The following is a 12,340-nucleotide window of genomic DNA, read 5'->3' as shown; positions in this document are numbered from 1 at the left end:
CTTTGCATGCATTTGCAGTGAAGAGTATTTCTTCATCTGGACCTGGTGTCACAAACTGATGTGCATTAGACAGGTCAAGTTTTGGAAGCCTCTCCCCTCCTGTCATTTTGAAAGTCATGGTTGAGGCTTGACTAATGATGAGCAGTCAGAGGTTTATGGCTTGCATGCGTCAAGTTTCTAGCTTTACCCTGAGCTGCAGTAGTAAAACTTTAAATAAAAATGAGTTGCAACAATCAGACTTTTCTCCATTGACTCCATAAGATTTTGACACAGTAGGAACATTTTCTTCAGTGATTTCCATAACAGGGACTGAGCCAGCTCCATCCGGATCAGTTTAGTGCTCTCACAATTGATCCAGGTCCCAGAGTCAAGCAGCAGCACTGTAAGGGGTGGCAGAATCCCTGCTCCTGACAGCAAACACCCACTGAAGCGAGCGCACAACATGAGACAGTACTGCTAATACTTCAGACAGCTCTTCACTCTGCTGCAGCTTCTGTTGTGCTTGGTTTTCCTTAAGACTTGAAAAAGAAACTTTGAAACACCTGCAGGAAGGCCTGTCCTAGGAGATTTCTGCTGTGCTTTGGCAGTCTTGGGCTCAGAGAATCATCAGCAAAGTGTACCTTCAGCTGCAGGGCAGTGAGCTCCTGCTTTTCTAGAGCTCCATCCCTGCAGCACTTAATCAGAAAAGAAACTTGTTAGGCTCACTTACAATAACAAAACCCCCTAACTCCAAAGAAATAGTATCATAGAGTCATAGAATTGTTTCAGCTGCAAAAGCTCTCTAAGATCATCAATTCCAATCATAAACCCAACACAACCATGGCAAATAAACTATGCCCCCAAGTGCCAGGTCCACACATTTTTTGAACACTTCCAGAGTTGGCATAAAAAGTCATGTCCTAAAACATGACTTTCTATTCCCTTTCCAGGATTTTTTCTATTTTCTGGGCAGTGTCTATCTTTTCTCTCATTAGCAGTGTTCAGAGCAGGACCAGATTAGGATGCTGGAAACAAACACACTCAGCAGAGCACAGGAACTCTCACCAACCACTGTCTTCCTGAGGACTAAGTTGCAGCTCTGGTCCTGAAGCATCCACCCAGATCCTGCATAAAGGACCCTGCCCCATCCTTCCTCTGGATCAGAGAATCATAGAATCTTTCAGGTTAGAAAAGACCTCTAAGATCATCAAGTCCAACCATCAACCCACTAAACTATGTCCTGAAGTGCCACATTTACTTATTTTTTGAACACTGCCAGGGATGGTGACTCCACCACCTCCCAGGGCAGCCTGTTCCAATGCCTGACCACTCTTGCAGGAAAGAAAATTTTCCTCATATCCAAACTAAACCTCCCTGATTTTTTTTCTAATGGAGACTTGCAATATTCACACCTTTTAAAGCTATTTCTAAGTTTCTTTGTGCACTGTGAAATAAAATCAGAGAAGCCAAGAATTGTTTTGGTTGGAAGATACCTTTAAGCTCATCGAGTCCAACCATTAACCCAGCACTGTCAAACCCACCACTAAAAATAAAGGCCATCTACCTATTCTATTTGCAGTCATCTATTGCCCATCTCCTTGACATTTACAATAAAATTGGGCACTGATGACGATTTATTGTTTTAAGGCAACATTTACCTCCATGATTTAAACAGCAATCTTCTCCATGGCTTAGTCCTGTTAAAGAATCAAGCAGAGGTGAGGTCTGATGGAAAGCTGAGGAGATTTAAAACAAAAAAATTCTCCATTTTATGACAGGTCTTTATTAAAGTGATATTTCCCCTCCTTTTATCCTCTGAAAGCTACAGGAATTTTCAACTTCATTTCCACTTTTTTAATTTCAGTGGCTACCTACTTCAACATCTTTAAAGCTATTTAAAGTTCAGCTATTAAACATGAATAATTGCCTCCTGGTTTCAGAGCACGATGAAATAAAAACTGACAATGCATGTCTTTTGGTGACATTCACACCTGCATCTGTGACACAGGCTTGTAATTTGATGAAAATTAACTTTACTCCAGACTAGAAGGGCAAGGATTAAAACAGCTTCAGGATCATACTCTGCATCACTTTTCTTCCTTCTGATATACACAGGGCATGGAGGGGAGGGAAGGGAGGGAGTGGATGACTAGATGAAATTTCAATGCTTTTCAGTCCTTTATCAACTTGAAGCCTTTCACTGAGTGGAAGAAGAACAAGGAAAAAAAAAAAAGGCAGAAAAGGGATGTCTGAGCAGCTTATGCTGAAGTCCACCATTCAAAAGCCCAAGTCTTTCTGTTATCTCTGCAAATAACAGAATGGTGGGGGCTGGAACGGACCTCTGGGGCGCTTCTAGTCCAACCGCTCTGCTAACACAAGTATGCCATGCTCAGGTGCCCAGGAATGCATCCAGGTGGGTTTGGAATCTTTCCAACAAAAGAGACTCCACAACCCCTCTGGGCAGGCCACTTCAGGGCTCCAGCTCTCTCACACCAAAGAAGTTCTTCCTCATGGTTGGATGGAACCTCCTGGGTTCCAGTTTGTACCCATTGCCCCTTGTCCAATCACTGGGCACCACTGAAAAGAGTCTGGCCCCATCCTCATGACATCCACCCTTTCGTTACTGATCAGCATTGAGAAGACTTGCTCACACTCTGCTCTTATCCAGGCTAAAGACCCACAGGTCTTTCAGCCTCTACCCCTCAGAGAGAAGATCCAGTCCCCTAATCATCTTTATGGCTCTCCACTGGACACTCACCAATAGTTCCCTGTCCCTGTTGAACTGGGAAGCCCTCAACTGGACACAATACTCCCCATGTGCTTCACTAGGGCAGAGTAGAGGGGGAGGAGAACCTCCCGTGACCTTCTGAAATGATTACTGAAAAAAAAGAGCGCAACAACTCCTCCCTGAACCTTCCTTGCCTTCCCTTTACTTATAGGCTAAGCACTGCTCACTGAAAGGATGCAAAGCTGATGCTTGGGAAGAACCAAGTGCACCTGAGATGTCCACACTTAGCTCAGGGACAGTGCACACAACAGTAAACACATCGGTGACATGAACTGCCCAAATGATGTCCTGAATTATTGTGAGCACAGGGAAGACCTGAAGGAGCTAAGAGAGAGCTACCAAAAGTGAAACCAAAAGTATATTTTAATGAAATATAAATATTAGATGGAATTTTAGGTGGAAATACTCTGGTGTCTTACACATCGTTCCCAGGGAAGGAAAAGGCACAGTTTTGAATCTCTTGAGGTGCCAACTCATTAATTAGGATGGATATGAAAGATACATGCTTAGATGCATCAGTCAAGCAATTATTTGTGTAATTTGAGAGGAGAGTCTGGCAAGGAGAAGTTATTTTTATGCTCATTTATATTCACTTTTTATTTAGCAGGATCTAAATAAGTAAAAGCTGGTGATAAGACTTGCTTTGGTGCATGACTTCCTACATGCATCAATTCTTGGATGGTGGCAGAAACACAGTGAGTGGCTCCTGAAGAAGGTCACTAAGGAGCTCATTTAGGACTGTGGTACGTTCCTCTTGCAGACCACTGGTGAGGCATAGATCTCAGTGCAAGGCTTGCTGCTCTGCTCCTGTTGCCCAGCTTCCAAATCCCTAGGTGCAATCTACCCTTTGTTGTCCTTAATCCTCGCCTGCTGCTTGTGCTGCTCATGTTTTTCTCTCTAACATGGCTGATCTAGCTAAAATATGAGTAAGAGAATTTCAGTCTATGAAAGTTAAGGTTAGAACAGTTGATGTTTGATACACAGCATCAATGTCCACCTTACGGTTACATTTAGTAAGAGTTCCCTGGAGAAGCTGGCGTAGTTAATTTGCACTATTTTATTATTATTTACTTGATGGGCATGCTCCAGTTTCCATTTAAAATGTTATTTCCCTTATAACTGAAGCTGAGATGTTAAAATTATTCCCTTGCAAAGGATAAGCCCATTTGCTAACAGGATCTTTCATGCATGATCCTCTAACGACATGGATACAGAATGAAGGCAGAGTTTTGCTCCATCCCTCATCAGGTCCACAGACAAAGTCCGTCACTGCCCACACGTGACAATGTCTATCTACCTTTTCAGGTAGATCAAGCATGCTGTCAGCTCTGTCCCATCAGAGTGATTTTCCCTTTCAGTGTCTGAGGTGGTTTATCAGGCCTTCAGAGGCAGCTGTGCAGTGAAGCAGGGCAATGAGCACTCCTCAGAGCTCTTCACGTCTGCAGCGTTTCATATCGCTTACAACATGCAGGCTGAAGAGAAGCTGAAAGCTCAAAGACACCTTTTTAATTCACAACCTTTGGGAGGCAGCTTTTTTTGTGTGGCTTTGCCAGGAGAATTCAAATGACTTCTCCCATTGACTTCTTTCATTCACTGCTTGCATTTCTCCACTCAAGTGCTGCAGACTGGTGCCATGATCTCCATTTTGCTTTGATAGTGAGAAAAAAGGATGAAAAAAGAGAGGATTCAGTGCAAAGCAGAGGCAAGCAAAGGTTGTAACTCTTTTTGTCATGGTTCTTGCTATTTCATCACCCTTTGCATCTCAAATCATCACAGTCAAACACGAGGTATCACCATGTCCCATAATAAATGCAGCAAATGGTGTAGTTTTCTCTTTAAGCCCCTTTATCAGAACATCTGGTGGGGCAGGATAGGTATCTTGCATGACTTAGCACTGCCAAATTAAGACCCCTTACCAAGTTGTTCTTTTAATAACTCCTCTTTTTAAAAAGAAAATATCTACATTTTACCCATTTGTTTGGAATTTCTCACTCTGTCTCATCAAGGATTTAGAGTAAAGCCTCTTTTGAAACCCTGTGTTCATGTTTTGCTATATTTTGTAGAATCAGAGAATCATTTTGGTTGGAGACGTCCCACCATTCCCTAACTCTACCAAGGCTGGTGCTAAACCATGTCCCTCAACATCACAACTCTGCATCTTTAAACACCTCCAGGGATGGAGATTCAACCACCTCCCTGGGCAGCCTGTTACAGGGCTTGACAACCCTCTCATCCTATGACTTGTTACTAGGGAGAAGGGATTGACTTCCACCTCTCTCCAGCCTCCTTTCACATGGTTGTAGAGGGCAATGAGGTCTCCCCTCAGTCTCCTTCTCCCATATTAAACAACTCCAGTTCCCTCAGCTGCTCCTCACACCACCTGTTCTCCAGACCCTTCATCAGCTTTGTTCATAGAATCTTTTTGGTTAGAAAACATCTTTAAGTTCATCAAGACCAATCATCATCTAATTTGTTGCACTTCTCTAGACACGCTCCAGTACCCACAATGTAGTGAGAGCCCCAAAACTGAACCTGGGACTCAAGGTATGGCCTCACCAGTGCTGAGTACAAGGGGATGGGGGGGACAATCACTTCCTTAGTCCTGCTTGTCACACTATTCGTGATAAAGGCTGGGACAAGGAGAAAGATAGTCTCTGGGATTTTGTGCCTGTAAAAGGCTGGAAGTGAATAACCTTGATGTTGGGCACTGCATTCAGCTATTTTCTGGTAAACTCATGGACTCTGAGGTCTGTACTCAGCTTTCTTGCAAAAAGAGCAGACAGGGTAAACATAAACCAACAGAATTAGGGCTAGACACATTGTGAACTGAAACAACAGGAGAGGAAAGATTCCCCTCCCCCCCAGATTTTCAGGAATATCACACTTCTTTTTTCTGAGTTATGGCCTAATTTAGGTCTTTTGTGTTAGACAACCTTTTCTAGTACTGCATTCAATTTGTACATGGCTTGTAAGAGAGAAAAGTAATTCAGGTTGTAAGGACCCAGGTGAGAGCAGCAGAATGCAGCAAGGGGTTCACAGAGAGGAAAGGCAGCTAGTCACACCCCTCTGGTGCATCCCTAACACAATTAAATACCCATAATGACCTTTATTAGCCCCAGTACATAAGTCAATACAAACAACTTTCTACTGACTGGATATTTTCCCTTGAAAAACTAACCTTTTGGATCTTACTGCTTTTCTACTGTGAAATATCCTAATGCCTCCTTCTCATTTACCCTTCGTGTATTAAGGTGAAAACTCTGACCTAGTGCATTCTAATTACTTGGCTTATTAGCTTCACATTATACCAGTAATGGTGTGATAGCCAACATAATTAGTAGGACTTGAAAAATTATTCTTTGCTGTACTATTTCATAAAGCATGAGATGGCTCTCTCCTCTTATTAACTTTCTTATTTAATGGGTCGACCAGACTTTTCATCTACCTAGACCATTGATCAAACTGATCATTCTAGATTTCAGCTGCAGTTGAGAAATTGCCTTTAAAACAGTGAGAGATCTGTCTTAGATCAGAAATTACAGACATGTAGATTTCTCCTTTGTTTCTCATTGACAGGCCACCACAAATGGGTAGTTACTGGATGCTGTTTGAATGCCATTGTTAACCTACGAAGCTTCAGGAAGTTTAGAATACTTGCCCAAGGAAATTATTTTAGTTCTCTTTTTCCTTCTATCAAAATCCAGTTTTTATATCCACTACAATTCTGGTTTACCTTTTCCTGTAAAAAAATTCTTTTCACTTTCTAGAAGAAAACAGAAACATTAACTTTCGATCAAAACTTGGCAGGATTGGCAACAGCTCTCAAGTTCAGCTTAGAAATTGAGTCTAATTCTGAGAGTTGCTCTCATCCCAGGTATTTTTAGCTTACTTGCCCAGGGTAGACTCTCAAAAGAAAAAAACCTGATACTCTCTCAAACTGTGCAAACTGGAATTTGAACTATTCGGGCAATCTATCAGAGCTGCAGTTGTGCTCCATGCTCTGCACCAAGAAATCTTTCATGGGACAGGTGCCAGAGGCTCTCTGTGAATCCCTCTGCCTTCCCAAAGGGAAGAAGGAAGAGAAGCTGCTGAAGTGGGAAAGAAACTAAACCAGCTGGGACAGAAATGAGAACAATCAAATGAAACAAAGACAAAGAGACACAAACCAACATGGAATCCAACCTTTGATGGCAGTGATGTCACTGTCACCACTGATGATGTGGCAGGCAATGGAGATGTCCCAGAATGGACTCAGCAGCATATGGGAACTGGATTCAGGAACACACTGAGATCAAAGGCAGAAGGGACAGAGTCCTTCTTGGACAACAGCCATTGGAGAAGAGTCTTGACCCTAATGATCCTTCAGCTTTATCCTGAAGATGACATCCATGGGATGGAATCCCTTGTCAGTTTAAGGTCACCTGTCCTGTCTGTTCCTCCCTGCAGGGGCCAACTCTGACTTCCTGCACCCCAAGGTGGAGCACAAAATTAATCAGTGCCCTTGGTTTGGAGAAGAGCCTTTCTGCAGCCCAGCCCTTGGCAGTGACCCATCAGTGTTCTCACTGCTAGAAGCAGCCACTGTCAGGACATCCCGTGTCTCCTCCTGCTTTTGCTTAGCCCTCTTTGTGGGTGAGATACATCCATGCTCCCTAGCCTCTATCCCAAAACTTCTGCCTACAGGGAAGAAGTCCCAGCCATGTTTTCCTGTCTGAGGGGCAGCTTTGAGATGTCTCTGGAATAGCTGTCCTTAGGCTGTGGAAGCAGAGGACAAATACAGGTCAGTCACTTGGGAAGGTCCTGGATTGAATTAATGAGCAAACCACACCCAGCACGCTTGTTCAGAACAGTCACAGAAGAATCTCCTGACTTTTGGCAGAGGAGCCTGTACTTTTGCAGTGCTGTGACAGCTACAAGAGTTTGATGCTGTCTTGACTCAACATATCAATCAGAAGCTTTCCCTGTGGGGAAATCTGTGTGTTTTAGGCTTATTTAATTGGAAAAGAAAGGAAGCTGAGCCTTCATTAGGTTTTTGTTTGGTGTTCTTTCTTTTTGCCTCTACCTCTCTTTTTCTAAGCAGGAAAAGAAAATCTCCTTTTGCAGGGAGAGTTGTTGTGAGAGAGAGTGCCACAGGACTCTAAGATTCACCGTGAGGGTTTCACTGAAGGGATAAAACCCTTCATAGAATCACAGAACGGTAGGGGTTGAAAGGGACCTCTGGAGATCATCGAGTCCAACCCTTGTGCCAGAGCAATATCATCTAGGGCATGTCACAAAGGAATGCATCCAGATAGGTCTTGAATGTCTCCAGAGAAGGAGACGCCACCACCTCTCTGGGCAGCCTGTTCCAGGGCTCCAGCAACTTTACAGTTACAAGGTTTTTCCTCATGATGAGGCAGAACTTCCTGTGTTCCAGTTTGTGTCCATTGCCCCTTGTCCTAATAGAGGGTACTACTGAAAAGAGATTAGTCCCTTCTTCTTGATGCCCACCCTTCAGATATTTGTAAACATCACTAAGATCCCTTCTCAGTCTTCTCTCTTCTTCAGAGCTTGTCTATCTAACCAAAAGACAAAGTGAAGCTGAACATCATCACCCATTAGCAAAATCCATTCTCCCTGCAAATCCTCCCAGTTTCATAACTGCATCTTTAAGCCAAGAGGAGATGGTGTAAAAATGCCCAGTGATTCTCTAATAAATAGTAGAAAATGACTTTTTTAATGTAGCAGAGAGCACCTGAAAACACGTTCTTCCTGTAAGATACTGCTGGGGTGCTACTTAATTCTATTGTGCATGGTGCAATCAGTTTAATAGTTCTGATTTTCCTTGACCTCTCTGCAGGAGGAACATGATTATAAAAGGAAGTAGAGAAAAAAAAAAAAAAAAACTTCTGAAAGTAATAACACAGACAAAAAGGCAGAAGTTAGTTAGAGCTTGAATGTGAAGCACTAATGGTAGCACAGACCTACAGGTAGCTTGACACTTGCCAGTTTGTGTGATCAGGGCTCAGCCTGTGCTGCATTTGGGAATAGTGGAGATATGAAAGATACAGCTCCCAATATTAAAGAGAGGGAGGTGAAGTCAGGGAGCTGCACATGGCTTAGATGGGTGGACACCTTGCTGGGTTAAGAATCAGATGGATGGCAGGGGCCCAAAGAGTGGTGGGAAATGGAGGTAACTCCAGTTGGTGGCTGGTCACAAGTGGTGTTCCCCAGGGCTCAGTACCAGGGCAAATTCTGTTTATGCATGATCTGGATGAGGGCATTGAGTGGACCTTCTGTAAGGCTGCAGAAGGAATTAAGCTGGGAAGCAGTGTTGATCTGCTGAAGGGTATGAAGGCTCTGCAGAGGGATCTGGACAGGCTGGACCAATGAACTGAGGTCAACTGCATGAGGTTCAGCAAGGCCAAGTTCTGGGCTCTGCACTCAGGTCACAACAACCCAAAGAGGCTTAGGACAGAGTGGCTAGGAAAGCTGCTCAGCAGAGAAAGGCCTGAAGGTGCTGGTTGACAGCCATCTGAAGGTGACCCAGTGTATGCCCAGGTGGCCAAGAAGGCCACCAGCATCCTGGCCTGGATCAGCAATAATTGGCAAGCAAGGATCAAGGAAGCGATTGTGCCCCTGTACTCAGCACTGGTGAGGCCATGCCTTGAGTCGTGGGTTCAGTTCTGGGCCTCTCACTCCAAGAAGGTCATTGAGGGGCTGGAGCACATCCCAAGAAGGGCAACAAGGCTGGTGAAGGGTCTGGAGAAGAAGTCTTATGAATTTGTATTGGTTAGTATCTATGACCCTAGTACAAGGTGACAGAGAGGAAATGGCCTCAAATTGTGCTAGGAGAGGTTTAGGTTGGAGATTAGGAAAAATTTCTTTCATGCAAGTGTGGTCAGGCATTGGAACAGGCTGCCCAGGGAGGTGGTGGAGTCACCATCCCTGGAAGTGTTTAAGAAACGTGTGGACATGGCACTTGGGGACACGGTTTAATGGCCATGGTGGTGTTGGGCTGATGGTTGGACTCAAAGATCTTAGAGGGCTTTTCCAAGCCAAATGACTCTATAACTCTGTTCTGTGAATCCAAATTTGCCAAGACTCTGGCTGCAGCTCAACACTCATTTATTTGCAGGTGAATTTAATAGACAGGATGTTGAATGAGGAATCACTTCCCAGAGTGGTGTATTGGGATTAGCTAGAATCTGCCTACAGCCAGAACAATAGGTTGCTTTTGTGCTCATTTGTGCTTTAAAACTGATTAAATGCACCTGACATTTTAGATAATCTTATATATTTAAATGAATATGAAGCTCAATTGGTGTTTTTGGAGTCTTTTCTTCACTAGCATATGCCTGTGATATAATACTCCTTGTATAATATAGAACTATGCATCTTGTGGTTTCTTGATAATTTAAGCAAGAGAGGCTTTTAAATTAGCTATTAAATTACCATTCAGAGATCTGATCATCCTCTAATTTCTGCACAAAGCCCTCCACAGGGGATAAATCTAGTTTAAATGTTCTCTTCTTCCTATGATTTCATCCCCTGGCTGGAAGCTGATGGAACATTCCTGCATTTCTAATATTTCACAACCCCATGAAAGGTTTTATCTCAGTTTTGTCCAAGAAGTCTGTATTTTAAATGTAAATCTATCCAGACTTCTGAAGAGAAACATGATTTCTGATGGGGTTCAGTTGTCTTACCTAGCCACAGGTGAGAAGTTTAGAAAAGCACAAAAGTGGTAGATTTTTAAACATGTCTAAATGCTGGTTGTCCCTTCAAGTTCCCCTGTTTTTGTCCCTATTAACAAGTGATAGGATGAGAAGAAATGGCCTCAAGGTGCACCTGGGAAGGTTTAGGTTGGACAATAGAAGAAACTTCTTTACTGAAAGGGTTCTCAAACACTGGAACAGAGTCCTCAGGGAAGTGGATGAATCCCCATCCCTGGAGGTGTTTCAAAGAGGCAGAGATGTGGTGCTGAGGGACATGGTTTAGCACCAACCTTGGTAGAGCTAGAGAATGGTTGGACTCAAGGATCTTAAAGGTCTTTTCCATCCCAAATTATTCCACATTTCTATCTACCAGCAGATTTGAAATTCTGCCTTTTATTTCTTCTGATTCTTTTAGACTTCAGAAAGTTTTCTCAAGCTGAAGTGGGGAGGTGAATTTCTTCCCTGCTCCACAGAAGATGTGAAGCACCATTAGCTGTTGATGTTGCTCTAGCAACTTGGCTGCAGTGGATTTGGGAGGGATATTTGTTCAGCACAATGTAAACAGAATAGAGAATAGTAGTGGAATACTCTGGGTTTTGCTTCCCATTCCTTGATTCCTTGCTGCCTTAGTCTTCCTACCAATGATGCCTTTCCAGCTGACCTCTATTAGAGCAGATCCAGTTTTCTGACCATGATCAGCAGGGATCAGAAGTATTTGTTGGTCCTCCCCTCTTCAAATCATTGCTTAGAATAGGACCTATTATGACAAATCATGTCATGTCATGCCATCATGTGTGTCCACACTGCTGAAAACAGATAACCCGTGTCCACATGAGCTATGGGAACAACCTGGAGAACAAAAATGAAGGTAGCCCAGTTCTCACCTGTTTTGCCTTGCAAGGTGCTCTCAATCAGCATTGCTTCAGTTCTACTTCTGCAAAACACCTTCTAAGTAACATTACATTGACAACAGAATTTTGTTGTCTTCTCCTTGACAAAATGAATGTAAATAGAAGACAGAGAGTTAATATTTAAAGTAGCAATGAGAACATCAGAAATTATACATCTGAGGGCTTTAAACTAGGTCTGAAGGGGGTGGGTGTGGAAACCAGTCTCCCTGGAAAGGAGGGAGGACCACACAAACTGGTGAAATCAGCAGCCCAGCTGAAGTGCATGTACACCAATGCACGCAGTATGGGCAACAAACAAGAGGAACTGGAACTCTTGGTTCACCAGGAAGACTATGATTTAGTTGCCATTACAGAAACATGGTGGGACAATTCTCACAATTGGAGTACTGCACTGGGGGGTTATAAGCTCTTTAGGAGAGACAGGCAAGGGAGAAGAGGAGGAGGGGTGGCCCTGTATATTAGGGAATCTTTTGATGCCTCAGAACTCGAGGTTGCAGATGAAAGGATTGAATGCTTATGGGTTAAAATCAGAGGAGGCCACACAAAACTGACATCCTGGTTGGAGTCTGTTATAGACCACCCAACCAGGATGAGGAGGCCGATGAGGTATTCTATAAGCAGATGGAAGCTGTCTTAAGATCATCAGACCTTGTCCTTGTGGGGGACTTTAACCTACCAGACATCTGCTGGGAACTTAATTCAGCAGAGAGGAGACAGTCCAGAAGGTTCCTAGAGTGCATGGATGACAACTTCCTGATGCAGCTCTTAGGTGAACCTACCAGGGGCAAGGCTCTGCTTGATCTGCTGTTCTCAAATAGAGAAGGGCTGGTGGGAGATGTGATGGTTGGAGGCTGTCTAGGGTGCAGCGACCATGAGATAGTGGAGTTTTCAATATGCAGGGAGATAGGGAGGAGCAGTAACAGAACCCTCACTTTGGACTTTCGGAGGGCAAACTTCAGGTTGTTCAG

Source organism: Indicator indicator, chromosome 5 (genome assembly GCF_027791375.1).
Source record: "Indicator indicator isolate 239-I01 chromosome 5, UM_Iind_1.1, whole genome shotgun sequence".
In the NCBI taxonomy this organism is placed as follows: domain Eukaryota; kingdom Metazoa; phylum Chordata; class Aves; order Piciformes; family Indicatoridae; genus Indicator; species Indicator indicator.
The sequence above is the reverse complement of the archived record's forward strand: the minus strand, read 5'-3'. Positions refer to the sequence as shown.